This window comes from Panicum virgatum, chromosome 5N (assembly GCF_016808335.1).
Source record: "Panicum virgatum strain AP13 chromosome 5N, P.virgatum_v5, whole genome shotgun sequence".
NCBI lineage: Eukaryota > Viridiplantae > Streptophyta > Magnoliopsida > Poales > Poaceae > Panicum > Panicum virgatum.
This window is the reverse complement of record NC_053149.1, coordinates 28,830,098-28,850,837: the sequence shown is the minus strand read 5'-3', so window position 1 is coordinate 28,850,837 and position 20,740 is coordinate 28,830,098. Positions and strand designations below refer to the sequence as shown.

Sequence of the window (20,740 nt, the reverse complement as noted above, 5' to 3'; positions counted from 1 at the left end):
TTAACTACTAAAACTACGTTACCAGCAACCCAGTGAGGTGGTAAAGGGAACAATAAGGTTATCATGAGGTGGTGTGTGGTTTCATACAGCACCTGAATTTTCTTAGCATGATCATGATTTGCCTCCAGTAGATCATATTAATATATTTAACAGTAGAATTAACAATGTTGCCAACAACATGTTGCTCGATAGCTGCCAACACTGAGGTAATCAAAATGCTCTCCTCTGTCTGTCAAACATGACTTATCAGTTCATATCTAACCAAAGAGTTAGGATCAAGATATAAGTCGCCCATTACTGCAGTATTTCACTTCACAGAAATTTTAATGCAACCTGTGTGGCTTGCTAAGTTTGTCAGTCTGATTACTAAAGTTGGTTAATTTGGGACCGAGTGATAGAAATTCACAGCAAATTGATAGAAGTCAATCTAAAGACTTCTGTTTTTTGATAACACATCTACTATGCCTGGATGTTTACTTAATAATGGAAGACCTATGTGCTACTCTAGAATAATCTCTACAGTTACAAAATCTTTTATCACTTACATGGAAAGATTTTTATCAACATTTTATACTTACTAGATCTGATTAACTGTTTGTGATCAATAGCAGAATATATCAATAGTTATCACTTTGCCTTTCAGAAGCTAGTTGTATTCCATAATTCATCCACTCAGAATTCATTTGTTAGATAAAGGATGCAATGATATGTTCCTTAACCGTTTCACATTGACTGTCTTAATTGATAAGTATCATATTATACTGCATTACTTATTTTTTGTTTGCCACTAAGTTATCTTTGTCAAATGTTTAGTGTGACAATTGTTGTTGCATATCTAATGAAGAAGCATCAAATGAGCCTCGAAAGTGCCTTATCTCTAGTTAGAAGCAAACGACCTCAAGTGGCTCCTAATGAGGGGTTTATTTCCCAGCTGGAAAACTTTGAGAAATCCCTGGAAGGTAAATCACAAATAGCTGCACTGTTCTACTTTATGTTAAACCGGTTTCAGAGGAAGGTGTTATCTGTATCTTGGTTCATGAATTTTTTTTCTTTCTTTTCTCTTTGTTGTTGATTACCTTTATTTTTTAGCGGTAGCAACACACATCTGTTACTCGGTTGTCTTTTCCTAGTTGTTTTAGTTGAAAACTGTAACATGCTGTTTCCAACTTGTGCTATACTATGGACTGCAACCTAGGCACTTGTATGCAAGCAAAAGAATCCCTGACTAATGAAAATTGTGTGAAAACACAATTGAGATTTGAACCACAATACAACTATTTTATCTGAAGGTGTTTCATCTAGTTGAACAGCTATATGGGGGTCTGCAGCTGCACAGTAGATTTCCATCTTTAGTTATGAGTTATTGCTTCATAAATGATACCAGTGTCATCAGCACATATCATTCTTTTAGTAGTTAAATCTTTATGCATATTATTTCTTACCTTGATTTTGTAATGGGGTTTCAGTTTTGGTGTTCTGTTACATTTTTCTGTGGATTTGTTAAACAACATTAGCTGTCAACTTTTACGAAAAACCTGGTGCAGCATGCATCCTTCCACATAGTCCTTTTTTACAAGTTGCATAGAAAATGTAATGGTAGGGGAGGTACCTACCCTCGGAGGGTGCCACGCAAAGCCTCTCACCCACGACACTGACACCTCACCGCCATGCGCCACCCTAGCCACCTCGGGGAAGAAGCATTAGGTGGTCTCTCCCTTCTTCTCATTCTCCACAGGAAGGCTTTGGAGCCGCCGGATCCGAGCCGCACAGGGAGGAGGAGGCGCAGCACAGGAAGGTCTTGGGGCCACCGGTTCTAGGCCGGATAGGGAGGAGGAGACACGGCGCAGGGGCCCAGATTCGACGAAGAGAGCCGACGGCAGCATGGAAGAAAGTGGCGGCGGCAGGTGGCATCGGGAGGGGATGAGATGGGGAAGAGGAACGGAGGTGGATGAGTTAATGCGTATGGGCTACGTGGATGGACTCACTGTTGGGGGAGCCACCTTCGGGTGACGAGCGAAGGCGCGGCACCCGAAGGTCCAGAGCTCGAGGTCAAGACGACCACGCATTGACGTGGCACGAAGGTCACGGGACGAAGCCTCTCGGCGAAGCCCATGAGCAAAGGAGCGAAGGTCACGCGGCGAAGCCCGTGAGCGAAGTCCCGGTGATCCGAAGTAGGACTCTCAGCAGGACACGATGCGGGGCGAGTCGGACAAAGTCCAGGCGGCGAAAGCCTGCGGGCGAAGACCCGCTGACGAAGGTGCACGTCCGAAGGAAGAACGGATGACTGGGTCTGTGGAGGCCAATCCCGAAGGTCCAGTGGAAAGCCGGACAGGCGAAGGTCAAAGAAGCCCGCGGAGAGGCCCACTTGCCAGTCCAGCTGTAACCCACTACCGTTGTCTTTGCTGTAATGTTACATTAATACTCACGGAATATTCCAGGAATATAGCAGTTAGAGGGCATTACGGAGAATTTACACTGGCGGGTACTTGAGCTGCCGGCTATAAATACACATGTAAGTGTGTTTGATGGGACATTGAATACTTAGAGTTATTGCTTGTGCTTTGATTTTCGTGCCGCTGTCCTTGGCACTACTCTCTCTGGAGGTTTCGCCCTCCAAGACTTGAGCTGTTGTGATACGCCTTCGCCCTGAAGGGTATCTTGCACCAACAGTTTTGGCGCCCACCCGCGGTTCGTTCCGACACGACCACATGGCAGCGAAGAAGAAGACCAACACCAGCGCTTCGACGGAGCCCCCCGCCTCGGCGGACGCTTGGGCTTCGGCGGACAACACCCTCGTCACAACCAACGACACCGGCACCAAGAACCGCGAAGACAACAGCGAAGACACCTCGGTCGATGACCTCACTGACGGGGAGTTCGAGGTCGAGCTCCTCAACATGGGTGTCTCCAGCGAAGACATCCAAGCCATGCGAGAATCGACGCGCGCCTCGCAGAGCGCCTACGCCATGCTCGGCAGGCAGCAACCTAGGCCGGTCCATCAACCACAGCAGTCATGACAAGATCGAAGTGCAAACAACGGGAACTCACCGCAGAAGAGGTGGAAGAGCAACTCAACAGGCTCAAGGAGGAAGAGCTTCGCTACAAGGCTATGCGGCAACAAATCTGCAAGCGCATGGCAATGCTACAACAAGATCAAGCCCCTCGCCCAGAGCCAGCGCCGACGCCGCACGGACCTCAGCCTGTAAGGCCTCGCCCAAGACCCATCATGTACTCCGACGAAGAATAAGGTGAATACAAAATGATGCAGCAGCAGCATCGGCAGCACTGAGGAGGCCTCAGCACTCCTCTTTCGGTGGAATTCGAAGAGCTCCAGTTGCCGCCACGCTTCAACCCGGCCATCCTCCCACAATACGACGGAGACTCCGACCCACGAGAATTCCTCCTCAAGTACGAATCAGTAGTTGAAGCAACCGGAGGAGGCGCCGCCTGCAAGGTCAAAGCCCTCGTTCTCTCCCTGAGGGGCCTCGCACAACACTAGTACTCAAACCGTCCAAATGGGCACATCTATGCTTGGGACCAGCTGCGAGCAGAGCTGACCGCTGCGTTTTGGGCGCTGAAGCCTGATGAAATCAATTCATGTGACTTCCACAATCTGAAGCAGGGAGGCTCCACCTTACAAGAGTACCTACACCGCCTCGTCAAGCTTCGCACAAGGGCTTCGGACGTGGCGGAGAAAACCATCTTCGATGCCGCAGTTGTGGGTCTAAGCCTCGGCCCGTGCGGAGAGTACCTTGAGCGCCGCAAACCGAAGACCATCGACAGGCTCTTCGAGATAATGCAAGAAATTGCATCTCGGACAAGGGCAAGCGGCGAAGACTCGAAGAGATGAACGAGCAGTGGGCTTGTAACCGCGACCGAGCAAGGCCGCACCAGGCCGAGCAAGCGAAGACCATGAAGGCCGTGAATACGGTCTTCAGCGACGAAGATCGCGACTCTCGGCCTCAAAACAATAGAGGAGGGAGGAGTGACCGAAGCAACACCAACCACGGCCATGGAGATAACATTGGTCGAAGGCAGAAAGTCCCGTACTGGTGCATCCATGGCGGGGACAAGGGGCATTGGACAAGCGATTGCCCCTCGTCAAGGAGAAGAAAGAAGAATTCGATCGAAGCACCAACACCCAGCCACCGAAGCCCGTCAATTACACCACCCGAAACAACTAGCCGCGAAGCTTGCCCCCAACCATCTAGTGGCAACCTTTGCACCAACCTCATTGGACTTTGGCGTACCCTACACTTTCCCCATCCTTCCCTACCTTCCATTACAACCCCACATACACACCTCCAGCCCTGCAAGCCCCTTCGGCACCCCAACTCCCACAAACCCCAACCCCTTCAGCGCCACAACAAACATGGTAGCAACCACCTGTAGCACAAACCCCCACCCACCACCTCTTCCCACCTCCGAAGGTAGAGCAGGCCAAGCTCCAGAAAGAGCCAACGATCCCGCCGGAGGCATGGTAAATATCATCAATGCCATCTCCGGTACTGAACGTGACGAAGAGCTGTACACGAGACGAAGAGGCAGAGGAAAGAATACCTCCGCAAAGTCTCACATGTGTGCGAAGGCAAGCACTTCCGCACCCCTTGGTCCCATGTCCCAATCACGTTTTCCGAAGTTGACCTCAGGCTTCAACACTACCCACACAACGACCCCCTCGTCATCCGTGTCAACATTGGCAAGAATTCCGTGCACTTCGCCGAAAACGATGTGGGCCGGATCCTCGTCGATAACGGCAGCTCCATAGATATTATTACTTGGCAGTGCTTCGTCAAGATGATGGTGTTGCACAAATCCCAGTATCCCCTCATTGGCTTCAGAGGGAAAAATTGAGGCCCTTGGAAAAATCGAACTGAGCGTGACCTTCGGTGAAAGGAACACCTAGAGGACGGAGCTCATAACCTACGACATGGTAGACATTACCTACCCGTACAATGCCATCTTCGGTCGCAACACCATCATCAAGTTTGCAGCAGTCATCCATCAAGCATGCCTCTGCATGAAGATGCCAACCGCCGGAGTAGTCATCACGATCCTCGGCAACCATTAGGAGGCAAGGAGGTGCAAAGACAATGCAGCAAGTGCAACAAAAAATGTGCATGCAATCGAAGCAGCAGATGCCGAAGAAGAAGAAGAGGTGATGCCGAAGCCTTCCAAGTTCGACCAAGCACACAGGGCAGAGGGGGTCATGTCGGGCGAACACACGAAGAAAGTACCGCTCTGCGAAGACGTCCCCGATCGTACAGTAACCATCAGCAAGGGGCTCGACGAAGTCGAGGAGGCCAGACTAATCCAGTTCTTGAGGAACAATCAGGACGTTTTCGCATGGTCATCTTTGGACCTGCGAGGGGTCAGCAGAGAAATCATGGAGCACTTCCTGTGGGTGGACCCAAAGGTCAAGCCCCGAAAGCAGCGCCTTCGGACTATGTTCGAGGACAGAAAGAAGGAAGCCCAAGGTGAACTCCAGAAACTGTTGATGCGGGTGTCTTTCGCGAAGTACAACACCTCGAGTGGCTGGCTAACGTGGTCTTGGTCCCAAAGAAAAATGGCAGTTGGAGGATGTGCATCGACTTCATGACCCTGAACAAGTTCTGCCCGAAGTATGAATACCCCCTACCTTGCATTGACACTCTGGTGGATACAGTAGCGGGTTCGGAGATGTTGAGCATGCTGGATTGCTTTTCGGGTTACCACCAGATCTTTATGAAAAAATCTGACGAAGAGAAAACCAGTTTCACAACACCATTTGTCACGTATTGTTATGTCAGAATGCCAAAAGGGCTTCGCAACGCGGGATGTACCTTTAACAGAACCATCGGGGAAGTCCTTGGGACTCAGTTGGACAGAAACATTTCAGCATACGTCGACGACGTCGTCGTACGGAGTAAGAAGCACGAAGATCACATCTCAGACCTCCGTGAGACCTTCGCAACCTGTGAAAACACAGATTCAAACTGAACCCGGAGAAATGTGTCTTCGGCGTAAGGCGAGGGAAGCTGCTGGGATGCATGATCATAGAAAAGGGCATCAAGGCTAACCCCGTAAAAATCGAAGCCATAAGAAGAATGCAGCCGCCAACGACGAAGAGGGGGGGGGGGTCTAGAAGTTGACAGGCCGGCTGGCTTTGCTGAACAGATTTATCTCACAGTCAGCAAAGAAGTCGCTCCCCTCCTTCAAGGTACTCAAGAGCTCTGAAAATTTCCAGTGGGGACCAGAACAGGATAAGGCTTTCGAAGATCTCAAGCAATATCTGGAGAACCTCGCAGTCATGACAAGCCCTTCGCCGGAGGCAGAACTATTGCTATACATCGCGACATCTAGCTCTGCAGTGAGCGCAACACTGGTGGAAGAAAGGATGGCCGAAGGACACTGAAGCAGTTGCCAATCTACTTCGTATCCAAAGACCTTTGCGGATTGAAGTTATTGTACTCAGAGATGGAGAAGATGGCATATGCAGTAGTGATGGCGGCCCGGAAACTCCGGCATTATTTTCAGAGCTTCAAGATTAAAGTCCCGACCTCTTACCCTATTTGGGACATGTTTGAGAATAGGGAGGCCTCTGGAAGAATTGGAAAATGGGCAACTCAATTGGCAGCACACACCATCGACTTCGTTCCTCGGAGTGCCATCAAGTCCCAGGTCCTCGCAGACTTTGTCACCGACTGGACACCAGCAGCACCTTCGCAGGATCCTCCAATGATTGAAGCCATATGGCAATTGGAATGTGACGGAGCATATTGCAAGAACGGCTCCGGGGCTTCGGCAGTTCTCACAGTACCTTCGGGCACCCAACTCAAATATGCAGCCAGGCTCGACTTCACAGGATGCACAAATGACGTGGCCGAGTACGAAGTCCTGCTTCTAGGTCTTCGCAAAGCCAGAGCACTTGGAGCGAGGAGGCTGTCCATCAGATCCGATTCGGAGCTCATCACGAACCACATTGGCAAAACCTATTGAGCGCTCAAACTTGAGCTCGCGAAGTATCTGGCAGTGGTGCGAAGCATGGAAAAATACTTTTTGGGTTTCAACATCCGAAGCTTCCCCAGGCTGCAAAATAAGCAGGCAAATGTCTTAGCGAAGGCTGTAGTAGAAAATGACCCACTACCTCCAGATGTGTTCTTCGAAACACTCAAGCACGGCTTAGTCAATTGTGCTGATGAGCCAGCGAAGTTCGTCAATGCCATCTCTACCGAAGACTGGAGGGCCACCATAATGGCTTACCTTCAGGGACACTTCGTCCTGGAGGATGAGAAGGAGGAAAAACAAATGTCCCTCCACGCACGTAACTACTCAATCATCAACGAAGCATTGTATCGAGGCGGTGTCTGTGCACCAATGTTGAAATGTATCTCACAAGCCAAAGGAAGGCATCTGCTACAGAAGATCCACATAGGCATGTGCTCTTCGCACATCGGCACAATGGCCCTGGTAGGCAAAGCTTTTTGCGAAGGCTTTTACTGGCCTTCGGCGGTAGCAGATGCCCATGAAGTTGTTCGCACGTGCTCCAATTGCCAAAAGCATGCCCACTACAGCAAGTTTCCCCCGGACGAAGTTCACCTCATACCTTCGGTGTGGCCCCTCGCTCGATGGGGCATCGACATCGTCGGTCCTCTGCCCACAGCTCCGGGCAACTACAAGTACGCAACAGCAGTGGAGTACTTCTCAAAATGGATCGAAGCCAAGGTGCTTCGAGACATTACAGCTGCAGCCATGCAGAAGTTCTTCTGGCAGAATATTGTATGCCGCTTCGGCGTCCCGAAGGAGGTCATCGTCGACAACGGCAAACAGTTTGATTGCACCACATTCAGAGAGTTTTGTTCTCAGTTGGGAACCAAACTTTGCTTTACTTCGGTGTACCACCCGCAATCCAACGGAGCCGTCAAAAGAGCCAATGACATCATCTTCATCGGCATCAAGAAAAACATCACAGAACAGTTGATGAGAACACACCTACGATACCCAAATATTTGTCCCAATCTTTCACGGTACAGAAATTCCAATTAACAAGTACCAGACTTCACAAGATTTACTCAATTGATAAATAATCCCAATAATCAAGAAAATTGTTCAGATCAACAGCTATAACAAAACTGCACCGCAATATGCTTCCAAAGACTTAAAGAACTGCTGGACCTAGGTCTGATTGAATTGACGATAATTTAATTATCCAACCAGTCACAGCAATACACAACTTGACGAGATTGATTCTCATGGCAATAACTTGTATCAGAGATATTGACGGAACCAAACAAACGATAAGCAGTATAATCTACGATAGCTCCGTTTGATCAATCAACACAAGCAGACAGAAACTGGCCTGAGCAAGCAGACTGAATATTCCCGATATATGAAATAACCAGCGGTCAAACAGCAATAGCCACACACCACACCTATGGCTAATAATTCAACGATCTGAAAAAGTACTTGCACAAAGATAAATTGATCTGGTTTACAGTGATTGCAACCCAAACCCTAGATAATTTCTTCCACCCACGGTGAACCACGATCAGAAGAAAAGGAACTCTGAGAATTCCAAGCGACGCACTCGAGCCGAAGAAACTCGATCACGCACTACACGCAAATCCACAAGGATCCGGAAAACACCCGCTAGGGTTTTCTCCAGCGGTGGCTCGACAAGGGAATAACTCCACAATAAAATTCTAATCTCCTGCGCAAGGACTCTAACCCCACACGATATATAGCACGCATGCCCCCTTCGACTCCAGGTCGGACTTGGACTTAGACTCACGCAAACCACCGAACCAGACTTTGCACGAAGTCTGACTTAGCCTACATGTACATGACGCTGAAATAGGCCTGGACCAAAATTAGTGCACGCAGGCACCATGACACATACATGAATAATAATATAATATTACGACAACATTAATAACCATGCTAATAATCAATTGCCAAATAAAGTTGACGCATTCTGATTGGGCTGCCTTTTATCTCCACGTGCATGGTTTCTCTGGATCAATAAAAATATCCGGCCAGCGGCCAATGTATTTCTTGCTTCTTTTCTCCCTTGTGCAAATTATTTCCTTGAAAAATAAGCTTAGTCTCTAAAGTTGCAGTATTAGCTAGAACCCCCTCTTTCATCATAATAGTTTTATTTGCATCAAATATAAATGACCCAAGCTGAATAATTTGAGGAGCTATGTGCTCATCATCCTCTCCTCCTTGAAGCAAAGCCGTCCTCAGCTTTGGCATAATCTCAACCGGCTTCTTCATCTCTGTAAATATTATATTTTGATCTTTCTTTCTATGGTGTCCCACAAAATTAGAAAGAGAGCCAAACTGTATAGGAGATTTACTAGCATCACATGATTCACCCAAACAATGAATAATAACAGAAGAGTTCCCTTTGATGGTTTGATCATGTTCTGATGGCTCATTCAGTTGAGCATTGATGTCGGGGATCTTTGCAGCAAGAGTACCTCTTGTCATCACCACATTGTTCCCAAAAATATTATTAGAGATAGAACCAAATTGGATTGATAATTTAATTGGCTCCTTGCAACGAATCACAGACTCACTAGCAGCAGCAAAAGTAGGAACATTCACACCATTCTCTCCCTCTTGAAGCAAAACCGTCCTCTGCTTTTGGATAGTAGGAGCAACATCTTATTTTTCCTTATACTAGCAAAAACCTCAGATTTTATAGTACTCTCATGCATTGGTTTCAGCACATGATGGACACCTTTATGCACAAACAAATAAGAATTGGAACGACCACCGTGTGTTGCATCAAGATCATACTGCCATGGACGACCCAATAATAAATGGCATGCACTCATCGGCGCAACATCGCAATCAACAGTATCAACATATTTTCCCATAGAAAATTTTACTCTCACCTTGTGAGTAATTTTGAGTGTACCACTTTGATTCATCCACTGCACATAATGCGGTTTCGGAAGCCTCCACGTAGACAAAGATAATGTATTCACTAAATCTGAACTAATAGCATTTGTAAAACTACCACCATCAATAATAAGCTTGCATACCTTGTCATGAATTTTGCACTCTGACTGAAATATATTGGACCGTTGTCCCTTCGTACTAGTAACGGTACCATCACTGCACACTTCCTTTGCCAGCATAGATATTCCATCCGATGCATCATTTGTATCATCCAATTTAACTTCAGAGTTAGTATGACAAGGAGAAGCATTAGAATGCAGCCCATATGCTAAAGAAAAATCAGCACACACGATTGGTGGTTCGGTTACTGCAACCTTCGGCGGTTAATGAGAATCTGCTTTATTCTGATGCTTAGAACTATCAATTGCCTTGGTGGTGCGAGATGTTGAACTATAATCTTCAGCTATCATTTTCCTTAAAGAAAATGGAGAAAGAAAAAGGTGTTGTATTACAGTCTTCATATCGCTCCATGTCTCACAAGGAAATTTGTTGTTATAGTCAATCCACCAATAAAAAAGATCTTTAGCCAGAGTCTCTTCAGCATAATATATATCTGAGAGCCAACAGCCATAGAAGAAATCATCCAAACTTTCTTCCCATTCAAAATACTCCAGGGCACTAGATTCTAGAGATAGCTTTGGCAAATATTTAACTTCCTCGAGTAATTCTCGAGCAATACTCCAGGGCTCTGATACCAATTGTTGAGGACACACCTACGATGCCCAAATATTTATCCCAATCTTTCACAGTACAGAAATTCCAATTAACAAGTATCAGACTTCACAAGATTTACTCAATTGATAAATAATCCCAATAATCAAGAAAATCAATCAGATCAGCAGCTATAACAAAACCGCACCGCAATATGCTTCCAAAGACTCAAAGAATTGCTGGCCTAGGTCTGATTGAATGGACAATAATTTAATTATCCAACCAGTCACAACAATACACAACTTGACGAGATCGATTCTCACGGCAATAACTTGTACCAGAGATATTGACGGAACCAAACAAACGATAAGCAGTATAATCTACGATAGCTCCGTTTGATCAATCAACACAAGCAGACAGAAACTGGCCTGAGCAAGCCGACTGAATATTCCAGATATATGAAATAACCAGCGGTCAAACAGCAATAGCCACACACCACACCTATGGCTAATAATTCAACGATCTGAAAAAGTACTTGCACAAAGATAAATCGATCTGGCTTACAGTGATTGCAACCTCCCTAGATAATTTCTTCCACCCACGGTGAACCATGATCAGAAGAGAAGGAATTTATGAGAATTCCAAGCGACGCACTCGAGCCAAAGAAACTCGATCACGCATTCCACGCAAATCCACAAGAATCCGGAAAACACCCGCTAGGGTTTTCTCGAGCGGCGGCTCGACAAGAGAATAACTCCACAATAAAATTCTAATCTCCTGCCCAAGGACTCTAACCCCACACGATATATAGCACGCAGGCCCCCTTCGACTCCAGTCGGACTTGGACTTAGACTCACGCACACCAGCGAACCAGACTTTGCACCAAGTCTGACTTAGCCTACATGTACATGACGCTGAAATAGGCCTGGACCAAAATTAGTGCACGCAGGCACCATGACACATACATGAGTAATAATATAATATAATATTACGGCAACATCAATGTATTTCTTGCTTCTTTTCTCCCTTGTGCAAATTATTTCCTTGAAAAATAATCTTGGTCTCTAAAGTTGCAGTATTAGCTAGAACCCCCTCTTTCATCATAATAGTTTTATTTGCATCAAATATAAATGACCCAAGCTGAATAATTTGAGGAGCTATGTGCTCATCAACAGTCGAAGGGCAAATGGGTGGATGAACTGCCGAAGGTCATCTGGTCACACAATACAACCCAGTCAAGGGCAACAAAGTTTACACCCTTCAAGCTGCTCCTCTATGGCGAAGAAGCAATGACCCCAGAAGAGCTTTGGCATGGGTCCTACAGAATAGAGAATTCCGAGGAAGACATGAAGCCAACTATCGACACAATCGAAGCCGTCAACACACAAGCAACTATCAATCTCGGCAAATACTAGGAGGAGACCCAAAGGTGGCGCAACAAGAAAGTAAGGCCGAGGGAGATCAAAGAGGGTGACCTCGTGCTTCGCCGCATCCCGAAGAACAAGCTGAAGGGGAAGATGCATAGCAAGTGGGAAGGACTATTCCTGGTCACTTCGATGGCAAGATCCGAAGCTTGTAGGCTTCGTGCCCTTGATGGGGTCAAAGACTTGTACTCTTGGAACAAAGACATGCTCTAGCATTATTATTGTAAGGATCACCGGGGTGTCCGACCCTAGAGGGGGAGGGGGTGAATAGGATCGCTAATCGCTTTTTAACCTAGGGCTCAATCTAATTGCATAAGATAAACCTAACACGTCCTACACATGCTAGTTATGACTAAGGTTTATCTATGCTACCTTCTACTTACCCCAAAAGACTTGCAACCTATAGCCAATCCTAATCAAACTAACTAGGAAAGTAAAGGTAAGCAAGAGAGAGTAAATGCGGAAACGTAATGCGGTAAGTAAAGCGGTAAGGGAGAGGATATGCAAACTCCCGTGAAGACACCAAGACACACGATTTAACGTGGTTCGGTTAGGACACCAAAGTCCCTCCCTACGTCCACGGCCACTTGTCCAACACGAACAAGTGTGATGCCGAGTCTCTTCGCTTGATCACCGTCTTGCCACACCTCCAAGGCTCCCGACAAGCAAAGGCTAAGTGACGCCAAGTCACAAAGACGAGGTCACCGCCACCGTCTATCTCGAAGCGTCACCATGGCACCGTCTTCACTATCTTGGAGCTTTAACACCAAGTAGGGGCCTCCTTCCCCGCACAAAGTGTCGTTGCCACTCCACACCAAGTCGGAGGGTCACACGACAAGTACACAAGGTGCTTGCCGCAGCAAGGCTTTCTCTCAAGCTAGTTCTCTCAAGAACTAAGCCTAAACAAGCACTAAGCACTCTCACAAGTGTGTTTAAGCCTATATGATGTACAATGAAGCTCTATGGTGGTTGGAGATGATCTTTTGCTCTTGTATACTTCCTTGAACTCCAGCAACCTCAAATGACCCGGCCTTGGGGGTATATATAGGCAGCACAAGCAAATATAGCCAGTTGGAGAAAAGCTGCCAGAAATGTGCTTAACGCCGGTTAATCCGACGTACCCCAAAAGCCATCATCGGTTCAACCGGTGTATGTAAACTGCCACTTGAAAAACTAGCCGTTAGCAATTAACCGGTGTATCACCGGTTTAACCGATGCAATCAACCGGTGTATGTAAAATTAGTGTCGGTTTAACCGGTGATAGTAACTTCTTCACGTTCCTCCAAAAACCACCTCTCTGGACAACTGAACCGATGCAATTGACCGATGCATCGTCGGTTCAACCGGTGTATGTATTTTCATCGGTCTTCGTTTGGCAATGCACCGACGTATGCATTTTCTTCAACGTCGGTTAATCTGGTGAGTGTATCTTCAGTTTCCAGCTTCTGGACAATTACACCGGCTTGTGTCTTTTCCTTAACATCGGTTCAACCGGTGTATTGAATTTCTTCACAGTCTCTTCGATTCTTGTCCTTTGGACCGAAGAGGCGGTCCCCCGTAGGGGCGGCCCTTCGGGCCTAGCTACGCCTATCTTCTCTTTGTCATCACTTGAACCTAAAAAGCCTGGGAATGTTCATCTTAACAATCACATTAGTCCAAGTGTTGTGTGTGTCATCAATCGCCAAAATATTATATTGAAATATGGCATGAGAGGCCATTTTCGCTACAATTATGTTTAGTTTTTTTTTTCTCATTTTTGAAAATAAGTTGTAAACTCTTCCTTCGCAACAAGTTTGCATCATGTACCGAAGAGCCCATACTCTTTTCCTCATAGAGGAAGCCTTCGCTCAATCTCTTTGGTTGTCGAAGGTGTGACGTTTTTAACGAGGCGGCAACCCTATGTAACCCCTTGTGAAATATAAACAAGGTCCCCGAAAAAAATAGCAATGCACACAGAAGAGAGCGCCGAAGCGTCTATCCCTCTTCGTCACAGTGAAGAGGGCAGTCATCGGCGCATTACAAGTGAATAACACTTGGAGAAGTAAGCCCAGGGCTCGCGAGCTGAATTGCCTGCAGCACCCATAGGCTTCACTTTGCAAATTTTTCAATCGTAAAGTCTTTTTGCACAAAGCGCCGAAGGCAGGGAAAGTCCTATCGAGCGAAAGCCGAAGGTTAGGGCCCACCTGTGCGTGCTAAAGTGCTGAAGGTCCCCCCTAAAGAGAAGTCCTCTCGCGCCAAGGGCCGAAGGCATGGAAATTCCTATCGAGCGAAAGCCGAAGGCTAGGGCCCACCTATGCGCGCTAAAGAGCCGAAGGTCCCCCTAAAGAAAAGTCCTTCTGAGAGAAACGCTGAAGGCACATTACCATTTTGCCACAACGCATCCCAAAATTCTGGGGAGCAACACCCCAAGATGATGATTTTTGGTGCGCCCCGCCATCCAAGCACGGAAGAGAGGGGGGGGGGGGGTGGCGCTTCGCGAACATAAGTATTGTGTACTTGCAGAGTCAGACACCCCTAAAATATCGCCAAACACAAGGTGTAGGTGTGACACCTTAGGTGTCTGCACAGTAGAACTGTATTTATTTTATGCATCATGTGCTTAATTGCTTGAATAAGGGTCTTATTTAAAAAAATAATAAGGTTAGTTGTGTAAATATGATTTGATGCATGGACCTTCCTATAATTTAATTTGAATAAGATGGGTGAATATTACTTTTGTGGAGGGTTTCTTTCTAAAATTTAGTGTAATCATTACATGGCAGGAAATTTTACTTTTAAGTCTGAAATTAAGGTGAATTTGCTTTGGAAAAGATGAAAGTCCATTAAATTCAAAAGCCTTTCTATGTTTTCAAAATAACCTTTCAACCTTTGGTCAAATCAAATTTTTGCACAACATCAAAGTTGTAAATCTTGAAAAGATGAACAACTTTCATGTTGGGCACTTTTTCATTTGAGCCCTAGTTTAGGAGTTATTTTTGTTTTACAGTAGGACCCCTAAACTTTTCTGAAATTGCAAACAAGTCCAGCCTGTGTCTTCCTCCTCTCTCCCTCTCTGTTTCCTCTGCTGCCGGCGCAGAGCGGCGCCGCTCGCCGCCGAGGGAGGGCCGCAGGCCACCTCCTGCTGCCCACCGCCACACGTGGCACCCCCGCAACCCCCTGGCCCCACTCCAACTGCGCTGGAGCCCCCTTTCCCTCGCCACGATATCCCGGTCATGCTCCGCGGCCGCCACCTCGCCGCCGCCGTGGCAAGCTTGGGGAAGAGCCCCGGCTCCCCTTCTCTCGCGCGCTTCAGCACTAGGGGAACCCCCGCATTCCAATCCCCTTGCTCTCTCGCCAGTTCCCAGCCCCAAACCCCCAGAACGCCGCCACCGCCCGACCGAACGCCGGCGAGCTAGAGCTCATCGTCGCCCCGCTTCTCCACGGCCGCTCCGCTCGCGCAGACCCCACCTTTAGCTTCACCTCGCTCTTGCGCAGCTCCCCGGCCACTCCTTTTCCACCCTCGACCGCCAGAGCATCCTCGCCGCCGATCCCCTACGCCGAACGCCGCTATTCGCCGCCGACGAGTCCCCTCCCGACCATCTCCCACCGAGCCAGGGCCACCAAAAGTTGCAGCTCGAGATCCTCATCGTTTCCCCCCACCTTTCCCTCATCGCCGGTGCCGAACTTCACCGGAATCCGAGCCGAAACGGCGGCTCTGTTCTTGTTTCCCGGCAAAGGACCTATTCGTAATTTAGAAACTTGATTCCAGGGGTCCAAGTGTAAAACAACATGAACTCTAGAATTCAAATCAGTGAACTTTGAAAATGCCTAGAAATTCGTAGAAAAATCAGAAAAATACAAATCCAAATGTTTTGGAATCCTTGTTACAAGACCTATAAGTTTTGGTACATACACATCTTCAGTTTTGGTCTGCATGTTAATCCAAGAAAAAGAATAAAATAAATAGGCTTTAATTGTTCTAGGACTTGTACTCAGTTACTTCATGTGGTTTTTGGCTAGAATGTGTCTTGCAGTGTTACTAGTACCTGGTAAAAATTTGAACATTTTTGACATATTTAACTAGGTCAAAGTTTCAAGATTCCTAGATCTACTAGTTTTGCTAATGTATTTATGCTAGTTGAAATATTAAAGTTCTGTGTCTGAAACTGTTTTCATGCATGCATGGCACTAAATCCTTGCTATTGCGAAAGTTTGGGAAATTTTAGATCTGTTTAACTATATCTTTGATTTAATACTTGTTAAGTAGTCTTTAATTATAGTAAATAGTTTCGTTACTTAGAAAAATCTGAGAATATTTGTGGAACTCTATTTTAGTAATATGTTCATGTCTGTAAAATTTAGGATCCAGAAACATTATAGAACTTTATGTACTAATTAGTTTTACCATATGTGGTTTAATTTTGTCAAAATTATTACTTCTGTTTTATGCCTAGATAAATTCTGAAATATTTGCAGTAGCTGTGTTAGCTCTGTATCGATATCTTGTTAAATTTATAGCCTCTGATTTGCTCTAGTTTAGTCTGTAGAATTTAATCTTGTTCTAGGTGCTGTCTGAGTAAATGTTTTATTCTGAATAATTGGCTGCATGAAATGGTATGAAATTTTCAGGATAGATTGCTCTCTGTACTTCCTGTTGGAAGTAATTTTGTTGAATTTAAATACTGGTTGTGTACTGAGTTGCTTAATTCTTAGCAAACCATGATTTACATGCTATGTGAACTAACTAAAACTTACTTTGTGAAGAGAATCAAGTTGTCTTGTGAGGTTAATCATGTTATTTTGTGTAGTAAGACATGTTAAATAACTACTCTATAAATGATTGCCCATATGCTAAGTTATGTTTGCTAATTGTTAGACTGCAACTTTATCGCGAAGTGTGTATGTTGTAATACCGTTTCTTGCATCACATATAGATACGACTGTTCTAGTGGACGGGACGTACGAGCTGATTCTAGAGTCCGAAGGAGGTGGTCAAGAAGCCCAGGTGAATGCCGCTACACTGACTGAAGACCCGGGCCAAAGTCCGGAAGAGCCCAAGGCTGATTTAGCTAGGGACTACCGCGAAGGCAAGCCCCGGACATAAACCTAGTATTTCAAATTATGCACTTTATATACTACTTACTTGTGCATTTACAGTTCTTAGGATTTGAATTGAAACCCGAGATGCATGATCCTAGGAACCTATGTGCTGAACACTAGACTTGAGTTCGAGTAACTGCTATGCTTATAGGACCGGTAAAAGTCGAGTGATTGCATGTCACTCGCGAGCTTAATAGGAGTTTCTTGTTTTCTTTTATCTACAATCACTATAAGGACGTCGGACGGGGTCATGTTCGATATCATGACCTTGGGTGAGACCCCATCTGTGTTGATGAATTCTGCTAAGGTCACGGTGTGTGGTAGCGGTGGTTAAGTGTTTGAACGTACTAGCCACATGCCGTAAATATGGTACGCGGTAAGCCTAGTAGCTGATCGGACTGGCGAGTGGATATACCTTTCACTCTCTCTTAGAGATAGGTTTTTATTTATGTTTATGTTGCGCAACACCACGGGTGCAGGGATGAAGTTGTTGCCCTGTAGTCGGGGAGAGTGACCCTATCCACAAGACGGAATGAAAGGTCAACGGTTGTGTGGGAACGACCCGACGGTGTTCCAAACGTGTGTGTTAGGTTTACCTTGCAAGGTTGAAAATCCGATTCGAATCATTCGTCTCTCGCGGATATTGAGACTACTTGATCCCTTTGCCACACAGAGTAATAAGAGTAATATTATTATGATCAATCTTGATGTTTGACTAAAGTTCTACCATGGTTGATTAGAATTAGTTGCTTACATAGAATGGTTAATCAACTAGAATATTGAAAGCTAAAATGTGAAATTAAGGACCTACTCTTTGTTACTTTTCAGAAAAAGGAAAACTAGAGCCTTACAAAACCCTGCATAGTCTAGCTAAGTGGACTAAGTATATCCGTTGACGGTTAAGTATTGCTCAGTATTAGTATACTCAGCCTTGCTGTTGAATCCTGTTTCAGATATGAGTTTTGAGGACCAGACCGCTAGTCTGACTTGGCCCTGCTCATTGCCCTATGGCTGGTCCGTAGAGTGGGATCCGTCTCCGGTGGCAATGACCCCGACGAGTGATACCTTGCTTGGCTAGCTTGGTATCCTTTTGCGACGTGTTGTAGCCGTTGTGTTTTCTTTTCGCTGCTTAAACTCTGAACTTTAAACTTATGTCTTGTATAACGTTTTACTGAGTTTGGACCTGTAATAATACTTTGAACTTGTTGTAATAACTACTATGCCTGTGTTGTAAGATATATGGTTGTAATATCTCTGGACTCGCCTTCACGCAGGGTATGCTTGTTCATTCCGAGATCCGGTGGTTGTATCGGGACGTTACCCGACAAACCAAGAATTGTTCCGTTTGAAGTGCGTTTGAGTCGGTGTTGCCTTTATGGTGATGGCCAGCATACTTGAGCCGAGATAATTCAGTTGGTTTTGCCACAGTAGGGGGTGCGCTTTGCACACAAATTAATCGCATAGGTATGAGGCGCAAGTCATCATACTTCGGAAATAAAAAATTCGATTACAAAGGGCTTTGCCCAGTTTTCACTTACAAGACGAAGGTGTCAAGTTACAAACACCTCTTCACCAAGACTGGCGAAGTCACAATTACATATGGGGCTTTGCCCATCAAATCACTACATCGTTACATCGGAAGCTTCTTCCTCAAACACTATGCGGTGCACATCTTCAATGACTTTGCGGACCGCGCGGTCTAGAATTTCTTCGGCCATCCTTCGTAGATAAGCCTCGAATGCTGGCCTTGCAATGAAAGAAGCCTGCCATCAGTCCCCTTCGGACATGGTGTCACCTCGGAAGTGATACGAGAAGTGCCCAGCATCGGGAACTTCATCAACAGGCTCCGACTTGGGTTCAAGAAGCCCCGCCGCAAGCGCATAAGGACTATCGGTGTCTAAAATATGTTTAATTTTGCATCGAAGTGAGCGATCAGCAAGAATCTTCACTTGTTTCTCCTTGTCACGTGAAAACTCGGCCCATATGCATTTGGCCTTCGCATTACCCACTTCCTAATTTCGCTCCCTACGTTCCCACCATTCCTCGAAGGTACCCCACGGGTGCCCAAACAAATACTTCGCCCATAAACCACCGGCAACATAGAAAGTACCCTGATTCATCCATAATGGTAGAATACCTTCGGTAATCGGCGCAGGTTCCAATGTAGGGTCCTGTGCAGACACCGAAGGTGTTAGTTTCTTAAGAAAATACTTGTCTCTTACAAAATAACGACTAACTCTGAAAATATTCACCCCTCGACATTTACATCTTCGTCGTCGTTGGACCGAGGAGCTTCGGGACCACCTTCGCCGCCGGCAGGGGCTTCTCCTTTGCCCACAGGCTGCGTCCTGAAGGTTCCCAACGTTAGTAGGGCCAAGGAAGGTGCGCGCATAGGCCTCGACGTTGGCTTGAAGTTGCAAAACGAATGATGTTAGTGCTCCAACCAAACAAAAACACTACGGATCCAAAACCCTTAGGTTACCTGCTGTTTCAACCGCTCGGGTTCGGCCCAGACGAGGACTCGCCCACACGTCTTGAAGAAAGTCGCCGTGAAGTTCTTGGTGATGTTCTTTGGCAGCAGGGGCAGGGCGTTGGGGTGGACCTCCTCCGGCGAAGGCCACTCGAACGATGCATCGCGCATAGAACAAAGCTGGGCCTTCATCACGGTGGCGTCAACACTACCACCACCAGCATGACCATAGACTAAATCCATCAAGGTAGGTTGATTGGGATTGAAATTTGAGTTTCCATTGCCTCCTTGATAGAATGGGCGTCGTTGGTTCCACCTTGATCTACTTGTGGACGAAATTCATTGTTGTTGATAAACATGGCTTCTTCATGGGTTTCTGGGCCGTCATTGCCTGAGTGTCCAGTATTTCCATAGACCTCGCATATCATGCAAGAATCTAAGGCTTGAAGTGTCTGCATTGGAGCCTTATCTTGTGGATATACCTCAAATTTCTTGAGGAGGAGATCAATTTTCGTAGCTAGCACGTCAGCTTTCTTGATGGAGTGCGTGCCCAACTGATGTGATTGGAGTCGATCATCACTCCAATCTTGGTTGGAAACCATCTTCTCAACTAAAGATATAGCTCTTTCAGGGGCCAGAGAGAAGAAAGCTCCACCAGCTGCAGCGTCTACATGATCACGGGTTGTCTAAGTTAGTCTATTGTAGAAACTTTGTAATATGAGCCAATTGTCCATCCCATGGTGCGGGCATTCTAGGATGTACTCCTGAAGTTGCTCCCAAGCTTCATAAATGGTCTCCTTGGACACTTGCTGAAAACTCGAAATTCTTCCACGTGGGGCATTGGTTTTGCCCGTTGGGAAGAACTTCACGAGGAATGCCTTGGTGCAACTATCCCAAGTGTTCACTGAACTTCTGTTAGCATAGAATCACTGCTCCGCTCTCCCTAGAAGAGAGAACAGAAACAATTGGAACCGGATAGCATCTTGCGAAACTCCCTTGATAACAAAAGTACTGCAAAGCTCCAGGAATTGCTGGAGGTGGGCGCTGACATCCTCATTGGCCTTGCCACAGAAAGGGCTGGCCTGCACCATCGTGACTAAGCCCGTCTTGATCTTGAAATTCTCTCCCCCAGTATTGACATCAAGCCCAACTGGGACATTGCTGGCAG

The 20,740-nt window shown here is 46.3% G+C and overlaps 1 non-coding gene across 1 annotated transcript; it reads left to right on the top strand.

Annotated features, from left to right (window-relative positions):
• The first annotated feature begins 20,304 nt into the window (after positions 1-20,304).
• LOC120677156 lies at positions 20,305-20,412 on the top strand. Its single transcript, XR_005676218.1, has one exon. It is a non-coding gene; the product is annotated as a small nucleolar RNA R71 (small nucleolar RNA).
• The last annotated feature ends 328 nt before the right edge of the window (positions 20,413-20,740 follow it).